The 20121-nt window shown below is 42.9% G+C and overlaps 1 long non-coding RNA gene across 3 annotated transcripts in view; it reads right to left on the bottom strand.

Annotated features, from left to right (window-relative positions):
* LOC115516385 overlaps window positions 1-19880 on the bottom strand; it is a 36110-nt gene extending 16230 nt beyond the window's left edge. The window contains exon 1 of one of the 3 annotated variants that reach the window (XR_003969533.1): window positions 19677-19880. This is a non-coding gene — a long non-coding RNA (uncharacterized LOC115516385). Of the gene's footprint in view, window positions 1-3896; window positions 4132-19163; window positions 19485-19676 lie in introns of those variants that run through there. The other 2 variants (XR_003969530.1, XR_003969531.1) reach the window with 2 other exon arrangements.
* Between the last annotated feature and the right edge of the window lie 241 nt (window positions 19881-20121).

The following is a 20121-nucleotide window of genomic DNA, read 5'->3' on the forward strand; positions in this document are numbered from 1 at the left end:
CCAAGCATATTTAACAAAAGCAATTCTCCTTTTATTAGTGAACAAGTTTAAGCAGAATGATTTCATTTTTTTTCCATTTAGTTAATTCAGACTTGCAGAATCCCCAGTATACAGCTTTTGTTTCTCCCCTTGCTGCCTTTTATGTCTTTAATATATGCATGCCTATCCACTGATGGGAAAATATCATTTCCTGCAACTCTTCCTTTTTCTTTCTTGAATATTCTCTCAGTTGATTTCTGGTTTTGGTTAGTTTTCACTACTTAGTTCTGTCGAATCATATAGAAGACAGACAGAGTGAAGCCAAGTAAATAGTTTACTATCCTGTTGAAGATTTTAAACTCTGTTTCATTACAGGAAATTTGAATCCTAAATATATTTATTCATTCCATTAAAAATAAATAATATGTTTGTATTTTAAAAGGAATCAAAAATTGATAGAAAGTAGTAAAGAAAGTGAAGATTTATTAATATTTATGAAATTGTTTTCATTACCAAATAAAACATTTTAGCAAAATGCTTGCAACTTTAGCAAAATTACAATGTATTGAATGTAACAACTTTGTTTATTAAAAAGAAATATAAATGTAAACACTCTCTTAAATGAATTCAGCCCGTTTACAATAGATTTTTTTTTCTTAAACACAATATGCAGCTAAAAGCATTTAATGATCAGGAAAATTTAAATATATTTAAGTCTCAAAATATAAAAATGAATATTAATGAATCACCTGCAAGAGACTTTTAATTAATTGCTAAACTATTAAAAAGAACACTTTATAACATTGCTAAGAACCTGAATTATTTTGATTCCTGATCTACATAGCTTGGTCATTTTTCAAGCAAAAGAATAATCATAATAATAACAACCTACATTGCTAAATGAGTTAATTAACATTGTATGACTATAAGGTTTTTGTTTTTGTTTTTAACGGCATAATACTAGTCCTACATAAAACCACTAGCTGGAAACATTCTGAAGTTACATAAGTTTTCTTAACTCCCAAGTTAAATCGGCTCTACCATAGAAAAAGAGTAAAACAATGTACCCCCTGGACATGCTACCCAAAGTGAATTCCAGAAGTTGCTCATAATTGTTTTTTTTAAGATACTTTTTATTAAAGACTAGCCTTATATTAGTTCTAAAGTTCACTAAACATTAGTTATGTTCTTGTTTTGTAATATAGATAATTTTTACAACCAAAAGCTTAGTTAGCCCGCTTTCTATTAAGCAAACTTCTTCATCGATTTTCTTTAAGCCCTTCATTTAAAAAGGTGCCTTTGTCCTGAAACTAAGCATATGACATTTCTGTCTCTTAAGAAATTTTTTAAAGAACTGAATAACAGCAAGTAAATTCTGTTAGGGATTTTATTCTCTTTTCCTGTATTTGTTCATTTCTTTAAAAATAAAGTAATTTTTAAAGAATTAAAAATGTGGATTTTTTTGTAAGGCTTTCAGATGAATGAGAATTGTGTCTAATGAAGTACCACTGAAGTAAGAGTAGCTGCTAAATCATTATCTGGCAGAAGAATGTGAGTATTATTTTGTCCAAATCAATTATTTTTATCAAATGACTTTTCTGTCTAAATTGTTTGCTTTAAGAAATAATGATGTTAGAGATAAGCAGGTATTTTAATATGCATTTTTAGAGCATTATTATTCCAATTCCTATAAACCAAACTAAATGCAACAGAGCCAATTTCAGGCTGTTCGTTACTGAACTGCTTTTCATTGGAGCAGTGAACGTTTGTAGCTAATGCTCCAATCTTGATGAGCAAAAATACCAGAGTTTAAAATTTTAAGCACAAATAGTACTGTGCATTTAATAGGCTCTTTAGTCAGAAGAAAAATATTGACATCCTAGCATAGCCTTTTCCTGAACTTGTAAGATGTGTATTCTAAAGTATTTATCATCAAAGCTATTTGTCTCTATAAAGCAGCAGAAAGAGTAAATTCCCTAACAAGAACCTAGCTAAGAGACACCCTCCTGCAATGAAGTAGATCAAATCTGTACAAAGAAGAGTACAAAAAAATAGTTTGGTGCCAAAGAGAAGACAGTTCTTTGAAACTATTTTTTTTTTATTCTACAGAAAAATGTAATGAGTGCTCTAGAAAGAACATGCTTAGCAAAAAGCTTTTTTGGGGAACAGGGAGAGAAAAAAAAATCTTGTGTGATGTGAGAGGAGAAAACATACAGACCAAAACAAAACAAACAATAAACAAAAATAGTTAAAACAAACCAAATGTATTTTCTTCTAAAGCATGTTTTCTTTCAGCAAGAGATGACTATAGTCTGAAGAGAAAATTCCTCTCATCAGCGAGTTGTACTTTATAAATACAGGAGAACAAATCGTAGACTTTTTTGGAAGACAATTCTCTTATTAATAGCACTGGTTTCACAGCTATTTTTGCCTCTAAAAAGGGCGCCTCCTGGACATTCACAAATAAGCTTTTTTGAGGGAAAAAAAGTCGTAAAACTATTGCCAAAATGTATATAGTTCTGATTCATGCTAAACATTTTTAACAAACCATTTTACGTGTTTATGTGTTTTGAAGCACCTCAGTGGCCCAGAGCGAGCTCTACCTTTAATGTGAGAAGACAACATAACAAAGAATCTGTCACACAGACACACACACACACACACACACACACACACACACACACCAAAATGGAAAAAAAAAAAGGATGCAGTGGGCGGGAAGAAAAAAACAAATGTTACTTATAATGAACAGATTATGAACTTCATAAAAATATGACAAAAGCAATATTTTTGCCCTAGTAAAATAATTTCTGATGTCAAACAAATGAAACTAAAGTAAAACTTCTGAGTAGAATCAAGCATTGAACAAATTGTAGAAAAGTAATAGTGTTAAATATTGTACATTCTTTTAAGACTTCTATGATACAGCTGTTAATATAGTTAACTTAGTTCAATATTGTGTTAATAGGAAAATAGCTATAATATAGTACTTAGTTATTTGTAATATAATAATCATTCATAATATATGGCCCAACGGTCCAGGAAAAGCCCAGTTATCTTTTACAAGTACTAACCACACATAAATCATATAACAACTCAAATTCATGCCCTAAATTTTATTTTCAAAAATTGGTATTTTTCTCATATTCAAATGCATACAAAATTAAAACAAAAATGTAAGATTAACACAAATAGAACAACCGTTGGGGATTTTCAAGATCTTATTTTCCTAACAATAATAACTAAGTAAAAATAATTATTGGTAAGAGCGATTGAAATACATTATATATTTTAATGACTCAAATATTTATTTCTACTCCTTTTTGCATCAAGACTGTGGGAAATTTTTATTATAGCGATCAGATGGTGCGCTGATGTGAGAAATGTTGCAAAGCATCCTGTTGATTGCTTCTAATTAACTGCAATGCTCTTGTGTTCTCAGTTTTAGCCAGCCCACACTACACAATGCCTTTTATTTTGCTTTGAATGGATTTTTAGTTAAAAACAGCTGATCTCAATATCCACAGCATTTTGGCTTTTTTTTTTATCTCTTAACATTTTCATGGAATATTTTCTTTTCAAGTTTAAAAGATAAATTTGAAAACATTTCTAAAGCATGAAGTATAATCAGTTAAATTAACAGCACTCGTGTGGTCTTTCACATGTATTTTGCATGTTCTATAGTACGTGATTACATTCTCAAACCACATTTCAATTCCCCTTTAAAAGCTATACATCTGAGTGATAGTTTAAGAAGGCAAATCTGAAAAGCAGTTTAGAGCATGCGACTAATTTTTAATTTTAAACATTTTTGTTAGCAGACTACTAAATAGAACAGAACTGAAACACAGGACCACAAGCAAGGGATGGAAAGGATTTCAGAATTAAAAGTATTAAATAAAATTCTTTGCACTCACCTTTCTCTGATGATTTAAGCTTAAGCAGCCCTGACAGAGAGAAGTCATGAATTTTCATCAACTTCACACATGTCATACATTTAAAAACATTTTGATTTGCCCTGGGACCCCTGCATGTCTCTGAAGCACAGTAACAGTGCTGTGCTGTTTTGTAGGTACAAACCCTATGAACTCCCAGAGCTCTAGAAGATATATTACCAATGTAAACAGCCTCTTAAGTGAAAAAAAAAAAAAGAGCATTAAATAACACGAAGTTTCCAAGGAAATGCAGAATTTAAAATAGAATATTACTAGAAGCAGTGCACTTCCTATAATTTTAAGTGCCAACTTTATCCATACACTAGCTTTCTAAGAACATATCATTTTCTGACCCAAGAAACAATCATTTTGGAAAGGAAAATTTATAACTTAAAAATTAGTTACTAATTTGATCTAATAGATGTTGAAAGTGATTAAATAGTCCTCTTTTTGTGCATATGAAGATAAAATGTGACTCATGCAACTAGAAACGCCTAGTTTCAAAACGGCTGCCAACATCCTAATACTTCCAGGAGAAGGCTAAGTACATTAAGTATAGTGCAATAAAAACAGAATGTCCTGGGATTATCCTCCAAATACTTCTGTCCCTCTTAAAATTGTGAGAAAACATAAAGATAAGGTAAGAAAGAAACGTTAGGAGAGATTAACAAGTGCAAAGTTGCAAATCATGTAACGATAAAAATAAAGTGGCATTTCAAATAATTTACACTGGGCCCCTCAGCTTTACAACTGAGGAAAATGAAGCCCAAAGAGGTAAAATGACTTCCCCAAGGTCTTACAAAGACTAAGATATAAAGCTCAATTAGAGGCAAGTGTCTTGACTTGTGGTAGCACACTTTCGACAACACTACACAGCCTTTCAATGCAGTGACAGAAATGTCAGCTCAGGTGGATGTCAGTCCTACAGTAAAGTAAAACAATGAGCAATGCACAGAACATACAAAATTAATTTGCAATATTTACTCAGTGGGAGCAGTCATTTTCCTTAAAAAGATGCCTCTTGGAAAATATCTTTATGCCTTCCTTTTTGCCAGGGTTTAAGGATTTGTACCTATTTAATAAAAGGTAGTTCTCTTTAGCACTCTTACACCAAGCGGGCAGGTAAAAACAACCACCAAATAGTCCCATTGTCACTAATTTGTCCCCTTTTAATCCAGTCTCTAATCTGCTGACTGCATGGTCTTTCTAAAATGCACATCTGATTATGTTTGAATTTTTTCAGTGCCTTTCCATCTGCTGCAAGATAAACCTATACTTCTTAGCCTGGCATTCAAGGGTCTTCAAAATGTTTTGCCCATAGCACCCCTTCAGTTTTACTCCCAACACTCTCCTCACAGTTTCTCCTCCAGCAATACAATCCAGGTATGATTCCCTGAACAGGACATGCTTTTCACTGCCTCTGGGCCTTTGCACATCCTTTTTCCTCTACCCGGAATACCTGATAAAACTTTGTTTCTCCTTCGGGATTGAATTCAAGTGTTACCTTTTCTCCTTCTGCCAAATATAGATGCTTCTTCCCTCTGGATCCCACTGCATGTTGCACAGACTTCAGATTACTCCACTCATTGCATTGAACTGTGCTTGTCTATTTTCATGCTTGTCTCTCCAAACACAGTGTCTTTGGGGTTAGAGACATATCTTTTTCTGCATGCGTAGAACTTTGCCTGATGTAAGTGAATCTTTACTGACTGAATAAATAAATCAATAAATAGGCCATATCACAAAATATTTATGTCTTAGGGCGATACTGCCTAGTTCTTCTGTATAATGTCTAAGCTGGATATGCACTGACAACAGGATATTATATCAACCTCTGTTTTTGGTTTCTATCAAAAAAGTATAATTTTATAAATACTCTTCCACTATAGTGAGTTGACTTTGTTATGAACTTGGTGATGAAATACCAAGTCCTATCTACATGTGAATAAAACAGAGAATTTTGGGGAGAGCAATGGGTCATCATTGTTCCAGACACTGGTAAAGAACATTTCCTTTTAGGAATCCATTTCTTGTTAGAAACAAAAGTTGAAGGATTAGCTGTAACCCACTAAGAGTGTAAATGCATATTTAAACTGCATATAAACAGGAAGCAATATCTGTATCTTCGTGCCAAGTGAGTGTTTTAAAAGAGGATGTTTGATCTTAAGTAAATGGAATTTAGATTTGAAATTTAACTTATTTAGGGTTCTGTTGCTGTTTGACTCCTTCCAGTCTTCTTAATTTTTCTGAGCAAATGCTGCTGAGGTGCAAATACCGCCTAGGGAGGCTACTCAGCTGAAGCCAGGGACATCCTTGCTATATAAGCACTCATTTCCACTTGAAATAATATCCTCATACTCATTGATGAAAGGTCTCACATTCAAAATGGAAAAGAATCTGCCAGTATAGTCTTTTCTTAACAGGTATGTAATCTTGAACCAGGCCCCAAATCAATGAAGAGAGATTCTAGGAGTTGTTTGGGCCAACACAAGGCATAGTGCATCCCAACTCTGAAGCTACTTCCAATCTTTTGATTCCTCCTGCCTTCACTCCACTGGTTCCATTGTGCCCCAAAGCTATAGTCCCTAATCAAATGTGAGAGGTGCTCACTAAGGAATAGAAGTTGGGAACACAGCAATAGTAGCCATCGCTCTTGCATAATAGATTCCTCTTGGCCATTCCGTAGAGCAGCCCTATGTGGCATTATCATTAACAATCAACATTAGTTCTTATATTCTTTTCTAGTAGATAAGACCATACTGGCCAGTTCCCACTCCCACTCCCAAAAGAATGATAGGATTTGTAACCTTCTGTTCCCTTCACCACTTCAGAAGATGGCTACACTTTAGAATTTTAAAGGTCTCAAGAAAGATAAGTATGCCATAGAAAGTTTAAATCTGGAATGTAAAAAGAGATTAACTCAAAGGACTTTCCAAGTCATTAATTTTTAAGGTTCATTTTGTGTTGCATCTAAGCTTTGGGGGTTTTTGTTTGTTTTAAACATTACAGTATTACCTCAAACAGTTTTCATTTCAATAGGCAGGGAAATGTTAAGAGATTCTTCTCTCGCTAACTAGCATAGAATGGGGCTGCTTTTCTGTCATTTTAAGTCAGACCCATCGAGAATTTTAACAATTTTTTATTCACATAAATAAAGAAAAATGTTAAGACTCCTTTACCTGTATGTTTTTCACATCAGAAAAGATTACACGGTAAATAGTGAAAGTGTTTCATGAATTCATTTGTTCAGCAAACTTATCAAACAACTATCATGTGCAAGGCACTATACAAGATACTGACTAACCCACAGATACACAAAGAAAAAAAAGAATATGGTTGTTTACAGCTCTAAACTTAAGAATGTGAAATGGTGACCACTATCAAATCACAGAGACTTGGAATTTCCTTCTGTTCACTTGCTATCTGTTCTTTTAAAAGAAAAACTTCTTTGGCAGAAAGTATTAGTCAAGATGGAAAATGCTCATCAGCATAAATTCCAACTTTATAACTTAATAAGCAAGAAAAAATATATCTGTCTTCAAATTGGATGTGGCCATTTGAAAGTTCTTCACAAACTTGTAAAAGGACATAGGCTTTGGTTTTCTTGAGGGTCTGAAATGAATCCATTACATTAAAATGGCTCTTAGTAGCAAGAGCAAATAATAATTTGCATTATAAGCTAATAAGATGGAGGGTTAGGCATATTTGTACAAGATCCTTTTTTATTCACTTTTATAGATATTCTCTCCCATTCCTGCTTCAATGAACTTGGAAGATTGTTCATCACTCACTATTGTTTAAATTATAAGGCACATATCTGCCACCTGGTTTTTAAATTTTTTTCCCCTTTGGTAATGTAGATGAGTAATGTCCATCTCCATTCTTTAAGAATACACTAATGTAATGATAGTATAATTTTGGGAGAAAAAGTTAAATTAGTTTTTTTATATCTCACATCTAGAAACCTCCTGACATATTAGAAAATATAATATTCTTCAAAAAATACACTTTGCTAGCCTTTATGAACACTCATACTTCAGTGAATCGTACCTTTCTGTTCAAAAAGTGCAACAAGGCCTCTCCCACAAGCAAATCCCCTGGAGAAAACCTCACTGATGAAGTCAGTCTACTTACTTTTTCATGGTACCTACGAGTAAAAGTTATGGCTTTATCTCAATCATGATAGTTAATCTAGATCGCAAAGCTACTTCCAATTTAAAAGTATGAGAAAAGAGCCTATCCTGCCAACAAAGGGGACCCAGAAAGTCTTGTTTCACCCATAGATTCTTTTGTGTTAGACTCCTAGATTTTATATCCTCAAGGAAAAGTGCTAATATTAGAAAGAGAGATTTTGCTTTTACAGTGACCCTGTGTGCCAAATACCTGCTTGTTTCAATTAGAGATAGGAATAAAAAACTATTTTTATATAATATTAGATCTATATAATTTCTCTGAAAGTTGAATGTCTAAATCTTTATTAAGTTAGCAATAATTTCTCTATTAAAGCAAACATGAAAAGGCAGAAGTTTGTTCTATTGACAAAAAGGGATAATCTTACAAACTTTATTAAAAGCTCTTGTCCCCCCCCCCCCCCACTGATAAGGGACACTTTTCCTGGGTTTCGCTCTTGTTAGTAACAAGAATCCTATTTCTATTTATGCCCGTTTTCAAAATTGGGACTATCAAGTAATGCACTTACAGCTTACTTTTCAAGGAAACTGCTTGAGAGCTCCTGTATCCATTCCCCTCCCCACCTTTCCCAGTAGTGAATTCCCCCAGAGGGATTTATTACAGATATGAAGTGGAGAATTTAGAAACAGGGCTGATTGGTGGACCCTCCCGCTGCCACTAAAGTTTTCCTGATACCTTCTAGATGCTACTGTAGGATTACGACTGATTCACTCCTCTCCTTGTCTGCTGGCAGCTAAATGGGAATACTGGCAAGCTGCCAGAAGGGTAGGTAGCCAACCTGCTCGCCCTTGATTGTGCCTGCCAGCTTTTTAATAACAGAAGTAGGGTCAAGTAAGTGAAATCACGAACTGAGGGGAGTATTCTGAGAATGCAAAGGCAGTTAATGTCCTTCCAAGCCTCAGATGGCTGGCAACCCTTGGCAGAGTAATCTATGATTTGTGGCACCTGACCCTTCCACTGTGACTGTTATCTGTGTATTCACTAGAAACATATTTACAGAATCTCTCCATTAGCAAAGATGCCTTGTGTGTGATTACCCAATTGTCATGGTCACACTAGGGTTTTGATACGGTTCCTATTCACAAATGAAAAACTGTACTAAACTGCACACAGGGTTGATTTAAAGCAGGGATCTTCAATCAATAGATCAAGACTTCTTTTGGTAGATCTTAAAGAGACTATCACAGTCTTGCTCCCCCTTCTTCCCTACTCCAAGACCACATTCCCACCTCCCCCCAATCCACTGGCAACACAGAATCTCCCTTATTCCCTTAAGCCCTTACGAATTCTCAATAAAGTTAAGAATAGCTATTAGAATTATCCCAAAAGATGAGCCTGTTTAAAGCAGACTCCACCCCAGAAAATATTGGAAGAGAGCACCATTTGCTTAAATTAGTTTGCACTGCTCACATTTATATAGTACCTAAGCGGCGGCAGAGTACGTTGTCCTCACTTAAAATGTTTTAGCTACGTAGGCAGAGTGAAGTTGTAGGCTGGCTTTCCTTCGTTCTTATGGAATCAAATATAAAAAACATTAAAAAAATTTTGTTTCTCTGACATGAGTGACAATGAGAACACTTGCTACTAAAAAGTTTATTAGGAAGTTTTAAAAGTGGCATCTTCCCTTCCCCCTCAAATAAATGGCATTGAGGTCCTCCCGTGCCAGAATATTTCTCTAGTTTACATCCTATGTTGGCTCTCACCTTAGTATTAACTCATAAAGGCGAAGCAGTATTTTAGGGAACCAAATCAAACTCACTAGGACCCAATAAGTGGTCATGAGTCAAAATGGACAAACGATGACCAAGGGTCACTGTCATTATGTGTCTCCCCAATGAGATCCTCCGAGAAAATAAAAGTAACAAAGTCGCACGAGATAAATAAATGAAGGCGATAAACTCACCACAGATCAAGCAATACTACTAAGGTGACCTGACTTGACAGTTAGTAACCGCAGGCGACCCTTAGGAATTGCATCGGGGTTAAATGCCCTGAGAATTGCCGAGATCCTGACGACCTGGGCCACTGACCCTCCGCAGCCGGTCAGACGGCGGCGCACAGAGGCCGGCGCTCTAGGCCGCTGGGGCCTGGCGAGGAGAGGCTAGAGGCCGGCCCCGGGCGCTCAGGGCCCGTAGGACCGCCGGAGCCAGGCCGCTCGAGGCCCAACTCCGGCCGGTCCGGCGGCACCCGGGCAGAAGACGACCCCGCAGAGGTGAGACCACCTCCCCCAACCTCCTGGGGCGGACTGTGCGCGCAGCAGGCCGCAGGGCGGAAGCCAAGCCCACGTGGAGGCCACACTGAATCCTAAGGGCAGCTCCGGGACGGACGCCGTGGTCCAGCTGACCGGGTCTCGGCAGTCGCCCTGCGGCGGGGCGGGCGCCAGGCGCCTTAGAAGAGAATCAGCCGCACGAAGCCAGACGCTGGACGGGCGCCCACTGCCCGGAGCCCACGCACGCCGCGTGGCCAGCGAGAGTGGGAAACCTCCGCGCTGGAGCGGGACGTAGGCGCTCTGTCGGGGACTTGGGGACTCCCGGAGCTTGGGCGCCCCTAGCAGCTGGGAGTCATCTCGACGCATTTCTTCCCAGGCGACCTGAATTCAACCCTTAAGAAGATAGATGCTCCAGACATTAGCGAGTAACAGGGAAAGGGGAAAAAAGAGAGAGAGAGAGACAGAGAGAGTTATTTAAATGGGGGAGGGGCGGGCGGGAGGAGTAGGAGGAAACCTTACAGGAAAGAAATCCCCATCACCACCAAAACCGTTTCTGAGAAGTCCTGAGGTTTTGCGCCTGGAGATTTCACTTTAAAGGCTGGAAAAAAAAATATTCCTCTGCTTTTAATTGAAGTAAACAAAGTGCAACAAATCCTAACTCAAATATGATTGCAGTGAGATTAGGGTCTAATTGCTTAGGGTTCAGGTGGAATCTGCGGGCTAAATCCTACAGGGCCAATCTGAATTTCACAATCATTCTGTCAAAAGGAGAGCGATGAGAGCCCACACGCTTCCTAACAAGTCATTTTTAACAGTTACAAGCTTCACACAAAGACCACACAGGGCGCCTAAGAGATGCAAATCTAATCCCTGGTCATTCTACAGGCCTTCAACAAAGATGTGCTAAACCCTAATAGAAAAGAAATCAGTTCTCTGTCACCAGCCCCTAGTAAAATCTATTAGAGAATGGACAGAGCCTCATCTACAGCAGTTGCTGCAAAGGTTAAGGACAAGTACAAATAAGAGGGACCCAGTTTTGTTTTCCGTGTGAAATATCGGGAGAAGCTAACCCCAAATGAGTGACGGGATTCGATCCGTGGCTTCGCATTCATTTCAACGCTAGAAAAAAGTAAACACACACATTAAGACTTTTGAAGACTCCGTTTCTGAATTTAGGAGAGATGAAACAAATTCCCCCAAAGCTGAAATCTTTGCCTCCGAAATTACCGAAGAATATAAAGGGGAAAGAGAGGCGATTGCGCGGGTCCAAGAAGGAGGATCCGGGCTTCTGGACCTGGCGGGGCTGACGTCGCGCTGCAGCACCCTTTGCTGAGAAAAGCCCCGTTAGCGGAGCCACCGCCGGGTGGGGACTGGAGCTGCGCGAGGCCTCTTGCAGCTGGGGCGGAGCGGTGGGCGCCGACCGCAGGAAGTCTGGACCGCCGCCCTCCCTCCCCGACCGGCCGGCATTCGCTCCGGGTCCCTCTCCCGGACCTCACCCTCGGCCTGTGCTTCACAAGTTGAGAAGCTTCTCAGATGTGCCCTTCTGCGGTCACCACCCAAATGAAGTCCAAATCAACACCTGTGTCGTGCCGGGGTAGTAAATGGGTTAATACGTTGCAGCTAAAATATATCACAGAGCGTGTGAAACTCTCAAGAAAGCAAGGGCCCTGGGGCTCCAGGCCCCTTGGAGAAACCCCAAAGTGGCTGGGCAAGGGAAGGGGGCGGTGGAGGGAAATGACCGGCCCTGGAAGGTTGTGTGTGGGTTTTTTGGGGGGTGGAGGGGATTCCCTTCTCCCCGCAGAGCAGAGGCCCGGCGACAGGGAAGCCTGGTCTCCTCCCGTGCCGCAGCCGCGGGACCCAGAGGCTGGGAACGCCCCGCGGAGCCTGACCCTCCCGGGGAGCGGGCGGGGGGAGCGATTCCGGATCCGCGGAGGGATCTCCGGGGCATCCGTGGCCCCGCCCGCTGCGCGTCCGCAGGAGGATGGGGCCCGACTGGGGAGCGGGGAACCGGGCGCCTTCTCAGGACCCGCCTTCTGTCATGGGAAGCTGTACGGGGCCCGAAGATGAGAGCTGCGGGGTGGGGGGGGGGGGGGTTCGGCTCTGAGTCCCAGTGGAATCGCCCTGCCATTTTCCCAGGCAGCTGGAGCTCCCTCCACGTGGTACCTCCTTCGAGGCCGCGCTGGCGGGGACAAAAGAGGGCGCTGTCCAACAGCCAGGGTCGGAAAAGACCTAGAGTCTCCCCTTTCTCTTAAGGCCCCTCTCCAACTGCAGGGAGGAGGGGTGGGGCACTTGTTCGAAAGAAAGGATTTTTATCTGTTTTTCCCGGAAGTTTCCAGGAGCCACTATTTCTTCTCCCAGGGGCTTCGCCCTCTGCCCCCAGGCTCCGCTGAATTTTTTCCTTCCCCAGAGTGTAGAGCCCAAATGGCCAGGCTGGAGTTTGGAGGCGAACAACAGTTCCTGGCCCCTCAGCTCCCTACCCCTTTAATTTGCTCCGGCAGAAAGTTTCTATTCTTAATGTCTAGCAGGAGGAAAGTAAGCGGTTGCTAGATTTGCCTCTCAGTTCAGAGACAGATGACCATATACACATCTGCTTCCTCCTCATCCCTTTCTATGCCTGTTCAGGCCAGGCATATGTGTTAGGTCGGGGCTGTATTCCTTACTTCGCATCCACTGACATTAATTGAATTTCTCTGAACTGCTGCTTCTCTTTGCTTCTGTCACTTTTTTCTCACTAGTCCTCTGATAGGCTGACCTTGGTGGCTCACTGGTCCTTTCAGCAACACCTCTCCACACCACCACTACCACTGGCCTCCCATATGGGCTTTACTGGCTTTCATTCTATATGGGTTAGCGCATCCACTTTGTTTTTCCTTTAGCGCCGACATGATTAGGAAAATGATACCGAATTGCCTTGGAAGTATGACTGCAGCTGTGAGGCTGGAATTGGACAAGCAAGCAAGTAAAACATAGGCGTTGAAATGAAGAAATGGAAAATGAGTGGGATGAAGTAACAAATAAAAAGTAGTTGAAGGAGTCACATCAGGCTATAAATACAAGAATACGATGCTCCCGCAGGTGATCTTTGGCTCCTAATGAAGGTGTCCCACATCTGCCTTGGGAGATAGGGAGGGGGCTCCCTGAGGAAGGCAGACTGAGGTTTCTTCTCCCTGATTGGGATTGCTCCTGAAGACATGGACCAGCAATCCCCAGCCTGTGTGGTTTTGGTCTTCAGGGAGATCCTGGAGAGTGGGAAGAAGTCACCACACATCAGCCACCACTCCTAGAAATGGCCACACAGTCACCATATCTCTGTGGAGCTGTCAGGTGGCTGGGACTTCCTGCCCTGGGAACCTGCTCTAGCTCTCTGCTGCTCTGGGACACATCCCTGTGCACCCCCTCTGCCTACCCAGCCAAGACTAAGCCGGGTCCTGTCCTCATTTGGGTGAGCTAGCTCCCCTTTACCCTAGCAGGTTGGGTCCCACTGGTCCCAGTCTCACCCTCACCTCCTGTCAGTTTTAGGAGTTCTGAAGGCCTGAAGGCTCCCTATTGTGGGAGGCCTGACCTTCCCACCTCCACCCAGGATGGATTAATGTCTCAGGACCACTCACTCCGCTTAACCACAGAATGAATTCTAGAGAGCGGGGGGAAAAAAAATAGTGAGTTTACAGCTGGGGTGTTTGCGTGTGTGTGAAGGGTGACTTTAGATCTTTATGGTCTCTGTAACTGACATCTGTTAAAGAGAACATCGGGGCTTTTAGGAAGAGTTTTGCATTAGATTGAGCAAGCCGGCGGAAGCTGTGCAGATCGTCCCCACCCCCTACCCCCCATCGATTGGTTCTCCTGAGATCTTCTCAGAGGTGAAAATGCTTTGCAAGGACGTTTAAAAACACAACGCCTGCCTAAGAGGCACTAACTTGAGGAGGTTAATAAATTATTCCCTTTTGAAATAAAAATGGAATCGGCATTAAGCCCATACTATTATTAGACTGGGTTTCTGCCTGCCAGAAAGTTCGTTAGATGTTCGTATCTAGGCAGAGGCGGAATCTCTCTTTTCCGTAGGAAAACTCGTTAGGGAAACAGCAGCAGTTCGCTGGCTTTGTTTGATTTTGTTTATCCAAATAAAGACTGTGTTTTCAGATCGTTAAAAAAAAATCCCTTCAGGTTAGGGTTTTGATCATCATCGTGACCCAGTGAACTAATTATCTGTATATTCTGGGGTCAAACTTCACGGGAAATTTCTACTTATCCTCACACCAGACTTCTTAGTGTGGTCTCCAGAAGGGGTTAGGAGCCTGTCGGCAGACAGCTCAGAGTATAGGCTGTTCCCAGCGTGAACTGAAAACGGGCTGGAGAGTCACCTGCTAGCCTTGCCGAGGGTGGGGGGTGGGATGGGGGGCTCGAGAGGTTGGGTGGGAAGAGAGCGCGTGGCCGCAGGCTGCGCGTGGGAGGGGAGACCTCGGGTGGGCGGGGGGACGCCTAGGACTAGGGTTAGAGCGGGAGGCCGAGGGGGTGGGGAGTGCAGAGGCCGCGGGCAGGAGGGGGGCGGTCGCCGACAGCTGTTACACTGGGTTCTAGAAACCGAAACTTTTTACGACGAAAGACCGTAAAATAGCAGGAGATTTTAAGTGTCCACATTTGCAGCTGGGTCGCCTGACAACAAATTTGAAACCGCGGGGCCGCTAGGGGCCCTTAGGTCTTTGGCGGTGCAACTGGGAGGCCGCGGAGCCGCCCGTAGGGCTTCGGTCACAGCTCTGCGCCCGGGCCCCGCAGACATCCTGCTGGTCCCCGGAACACCCCGGCAGGGCTTCACGACTCCAACGCGCGAAATTTTAGCCCCGAGCAACCTCTTCTGGCGGCCCTTCCTTTAAAAACAAGTTTGAATTTCACCTCAAATCTTTTGCCCGTCTACTCTTCACTAAAATGACTATCAATCAGCAACGAGAGGAAGCACAAACAGTTTCTCTCTCACCTTTCCTGCTGTTTCTTTCCCCCCTCCAACCATGGAGTCTCAATTTTCTAAGCAATTAAATTATACATACAACAGGAATATTCGATTTCAAATACACCGGGACTAAAGCCTGATGCATACGGCCTGAGGCTAGAAGAAAATATTTAGTGCTTGCCTGTAGATTCTGTCACCCATCATCTGCTCAGAAAGCGCTCTGTATCTTTCAGCGTGTCCGGCTCTTATGATTGCAAATGGCCCTGTTTTCAAATGGAAATAAGACTTGCAAACTGATTATGTGTATTGAATCGGAATCACTCCCTAGATCCTCTTGTTGAAAATGTATTGGAAAAAAAAAAAGGATGATGGCTGCAGACCTCTGGAACTGGCTCCCCTTCTTCTCAGGGAGGCCGATCTATTTTGCAACTTTTTGCCTTTTGAGCTTGTTTCAGCTAGGTAATTACGTTCCCATTGTGTTACACTCCAGCCAAGAGGTGGGACACACATTGCCTTTCAGCCGGCCCCCCTGCCCTGCTCACCAGCATCACCCCCTAAAAATCACATACAGTACACACTCATCCATCTGCCCCAACCCTTGGACCCAAAGACCAGTATGACTCAGCTGTCAAAAACACCAGCAGAACTCCACACACTGTCACCAGGCAGTGTTCCTCTCTTCTCCCTTCCCCTCCTTTCCAGTCCCCTCTCCTTTCCTCTTTTCTCTTCTGTGCAGAACCACACACACACACACACACACCCCTCCAGCTTCCACAGAACCTAAGTATTTAGCTCTGTCGAGAATTTTCAGTAACCAATTTAGGGTTGGTATGGCATATGGTTGTTAGAAAACAGTTCATACCGGAAAGTTAATGTCAACTATTAGGGATGCCTGAAGCTCCGTGTATGCTACCATTGATCTCAAAGATGTTCTCTTTAACCCATCCAGGGCTAGATTATGACTATGGGTTGACTTTTTGTGGAATATTTCCAAAGATTCTCCCATTGGATTTCAGTACGAAGCCAACGTGAAGTGCACATAGATAACTGAACTCTCCCTGCTATGTGAATTGTATATAATGATATGCTGCGGTACTTCCAAAGTTTACTACACCCAGGCCTCAGTCTCAGCAGTCCTGCCAGGAAATGGTAATCAACATTTCAGTTCATAGTGCAGGTTAGTGAGTAGTAATGAACTGGCTACAACTTGTGTCTGCCCTGGCTCGGGATGGGGATGTATGCTCTGTGCATGCCTTTAGTGAAAGAGTTGCAATTCTTTCTGAAGCACACTCGGAAGGGGAGGAGGAAGCCGTCACTGCCCAGCTCCGCACCCACCCCACCCCCACCCCCATTAGTCCCCACCCAGAAAACAGTGCCTTGCAGACCTCAAGGCACCGTTGAGTGGCCAGGCGGGGAGAGTGGTTTAATCCTCTTTGGCTTCAGAATCTCCTCTGAAAAAGCCTGTCGCTCCAAACCTGTTTAGAAACCCAGTGCTCTGGGGGCGCCCGCGGGGACCCTAACCATGCCGGATTTGCTGTATACATCAACATAGCCAGATTCGTTAAACCATTGACCTGTTCTCCTAGGTTAGAACAGAGCGAACAGCCAGATCGGAGGAGCCAGCTCCCAGTCCTCTTCGTGTCATTACGGTAATTCCCAGGTTTACATCTGCGCGCGCGCACTCAGCTGTGTGTGTGCCGAGGAGATCAGGTAAATCGGCAGCGCGCGAACCAAATAAACCCTTGTTTTCCTAGAGCTTTGGACACCTTCGAGCAGCAGTATTGAGAGGGAAAACGCTAGGCAAGGTGGAGGCCCTACCATCCTGGGCGACTTTCCACAGAACGGCTCCAGGGCAATAGTGACTGGGGAAGGGTATCCAAGCACACTTTTCATTGCCTAACATCTTTGATTTTGTAGAAATGACATTATCAACAATTGCTGAAAACCCTAGAAATGCAATGTTTGACCCTCTACCAACAGCCTGGTGGTTACTGACAATTATTGACAATTTCATCTAGCAAAGACAGGATTCCTGGAAATGTAGGAAATGGAGGGAAGGAGAAAAAGTTGGTCTTTTTCCTTGCTGCCGGACTATACTCAGACCTGCCCTCTTATTTCCACTACTCTGTGAAGACCAGAGTAGGAGGGAAGTTTGCTACAAAGGAGCGGCAGAAACATTTCCATTTGATTTTGTTAGCTGGCCAATAGTGTTCATACTAATGATATCTATTAGTGGATAATGGAGATGTGACAAACGATAATTTTTCTAATAGATTGCCTCAAGAAGTCTCATCTACAGCTGTGCGTCTCAGACAACAAGTTCATTTTCTTTAAGAACAAATTTTAATATTTTCCCCAAACATAATTAATTCTCCAGAATTTTGCATGAAAATAAATTAATATTCCAATTTAAAATGGATAAAACTGAAGAAAGTTTTTCTTTACTCATATAATTTTTTAAGGGACACTCGGTTTTATGTGAATCTTAATTGAGGCAATGAATGCATTCAACTTTTTTGCATCTAACAGGTTCCATAAGATGCCCTACTGAGAGAATCCTACATTAAGTTTTTTTCTATTTTAATATCTTCTAAAATAGATCTATGAGATAGATACATATGTGTATACTTCTATAATGCATGCAAAGACAGATGTCTCTATGCAACCATTTATACCTACATACAGAGTTGGCAGAATCAGATGTGAATATTATGTTGGATGAGAGTCCTCTTTAACAAGACCTATTGCTTGCAATTAAAAAAAATTGTTTATTTGCATTTCAAGTACAGCAATAACAATAATCAATTTATATTGCAGTGTCCTGCAAGTAACTAAAAAAATAAATAGAACAGGAGAATGGATTTAAATCTCATCCTTTCCAAAACTTATTTACAACTCAGCATAACAAAGACAATAAATATTTAGGAAGCAGAGATCAAATGGGAAACATGAAATAAGAAGTCTGGGGCCGTGCCTAGATGCCCTCCAAGTAGGGTATTAGGTCACTATCAGAGCGAAACTCAGCCTGCTACTTCAGCTGTGGCTTCAGATGAGGCAGAAACTGCTGTCAAGTTGCTAAGCCTGCTTCTCCTCTGCTCCTTTGAGAACCATCAAGTTGAGAAACACAACTACGTGGGAAGAGGGAGCATGCACGCCCTGGGCCTCCCTTTCAATAAAACACATTCTTCCCACTACTCTTATCCATACCCAATGCATCCAGCCACTTGGGTGGACAAACTCGTCACAGAGGGCAACTGCGGATAGGACACTCCTTCCAGAAGCTCCTGGCCAAAGCAGCGCAAGAAAATTTTCTGTGCTCCTAGTGGAGGAGGGAGCCCAAATCGAGCCCCACAAAGGGTGGGCCTTGAGCTGAAAAGGACCCAACTACACAACCACAAACACACCAGTCAGGAAGTCAGGGAGGGTCAGAGGAAGGTGGTGTCCAGCATCTCTTAATAGGAACCTGGCAGAGCAAAGAAAACATTCAGCTTCATCCCTCCCAACACTCATGTCTGTCACTTTCCTTCCATTCTAAAAGAAAGACACATTTGAAGCAAACAAGCCAGCAAACCATGCCTAAGAGCCATATCATCTCAGATTCACATTTCCCAACAGGCTTTCTAGTTCTCCACAAATAATATCCTCCCGCACTCTGCTCCCAGCTCTAATAATTGGGGGAGGGGGTGAGCCATGTCTAGAGAGACTGGAGACATTCGATCAGAATTCAAGGCAGCTTCTCACAACTCTCTTGTTTATAGAAAATGAATGTCTGCCTGGCTTGCTTTTAGTTCTGGAAAGGGGTCAGTCTTTATCAGTACGGTTCACACAGATCCTGGATTTTTTTTCCCTTATCTTAAATTGACCCGCTTTTAAGATAAAGACATAATAGAGAAAGCATTGACCTTACCTGGTCCCTAATGAGTTGGAAGTCAGAAAACCCCGCTCTCATTTCCTCTTATCTCCAGTCGCCTGAGAAGAGACTCGCGCTACCTTTTGTGCACTCGCGCCTGGAGATAGCCCCTCACCGACGCGCATACGCCGGCGAGCGCGCTCGGAGAAGTGTGTGGCCTCAGTGTAAGAATTCCTCCCTGGGGTCTCAAAACCCGAGACCTTGATGCCAGCCCCAGGCCTGCCCCTGACCCAGGAGGATTTAAAATCCTCGGAAGGCTCCCGAGCAAGTCTTCCCTTTTGTAAGGCCAAGTCCTAAACAGCGGGAAGGAGACCTGCCTCCTGCGAGGCCCTTGGACTGGAGCGCGCGGGGCCTCCTCCGCCTCCAGGAGTAAGTGCCCCGACCGTTTCTCGCGCGGTCGCCTCGGGCCTGAGTCTGATTTCACTCGAGGGCCCCAAGCTACCTCCCTCAGGGCCAGCCCCTATCCCAGAGCCCCTGCCCGGCTGCTGAGCATTCCCTGCCCCCACCCACCTCCAGGCCTTGACAACTCCAGCTGTACCCACAAGTGTCTCTGTTGGGGGGGGGGCGGCAGCCGGGTCTCCCTTCTCCCCTGCTCAGAGCATCTCTGGCCGGCTCTTCTCGCCTTTCCAGAACCCAGTCCAGTCCCCAGCCTGGCCGACTGAGAGGGCTGCTTTCCTCCCTCTCCGACCCACAGCTCCAAGTTCCCAGGCTGGGGAGGGGGTGGTGTGCCGCTTTGGGATGCTAAACATCAAACAAGCCAAGCCTGGGGTTTCAGGCCCCAAGCCACTAGAGCCGCACTCCAGGGCTCTCGAGAAAGTCCCCGTGTTTACTTGGCAGGGTGGGGTGGGGGAGAGGAGGTATGCGGGATGCTGTCTGCAAGATCTCCCCCACTCTCCTCACCCGTCAGGGTTTAGGGATGGGTGGGGTGCATAGGCGGGGGCGCTCAGCTTCTCTG

The sequence above is a fragment of the Lynx canadensis genome, chromosome B3, assembly GCF_007474595.2.
Source record: "Lynx canadensis isolate LIC74 chromosome B3, mLynCan4.pri.v2, whole genome shotgun sequence".
Classification (NCBI taxonomy): Eukaryota; Metazoa; Chordata; class Mammalia; order Carnivora; family Felidae; genus Lynx; species Lynx canadensis.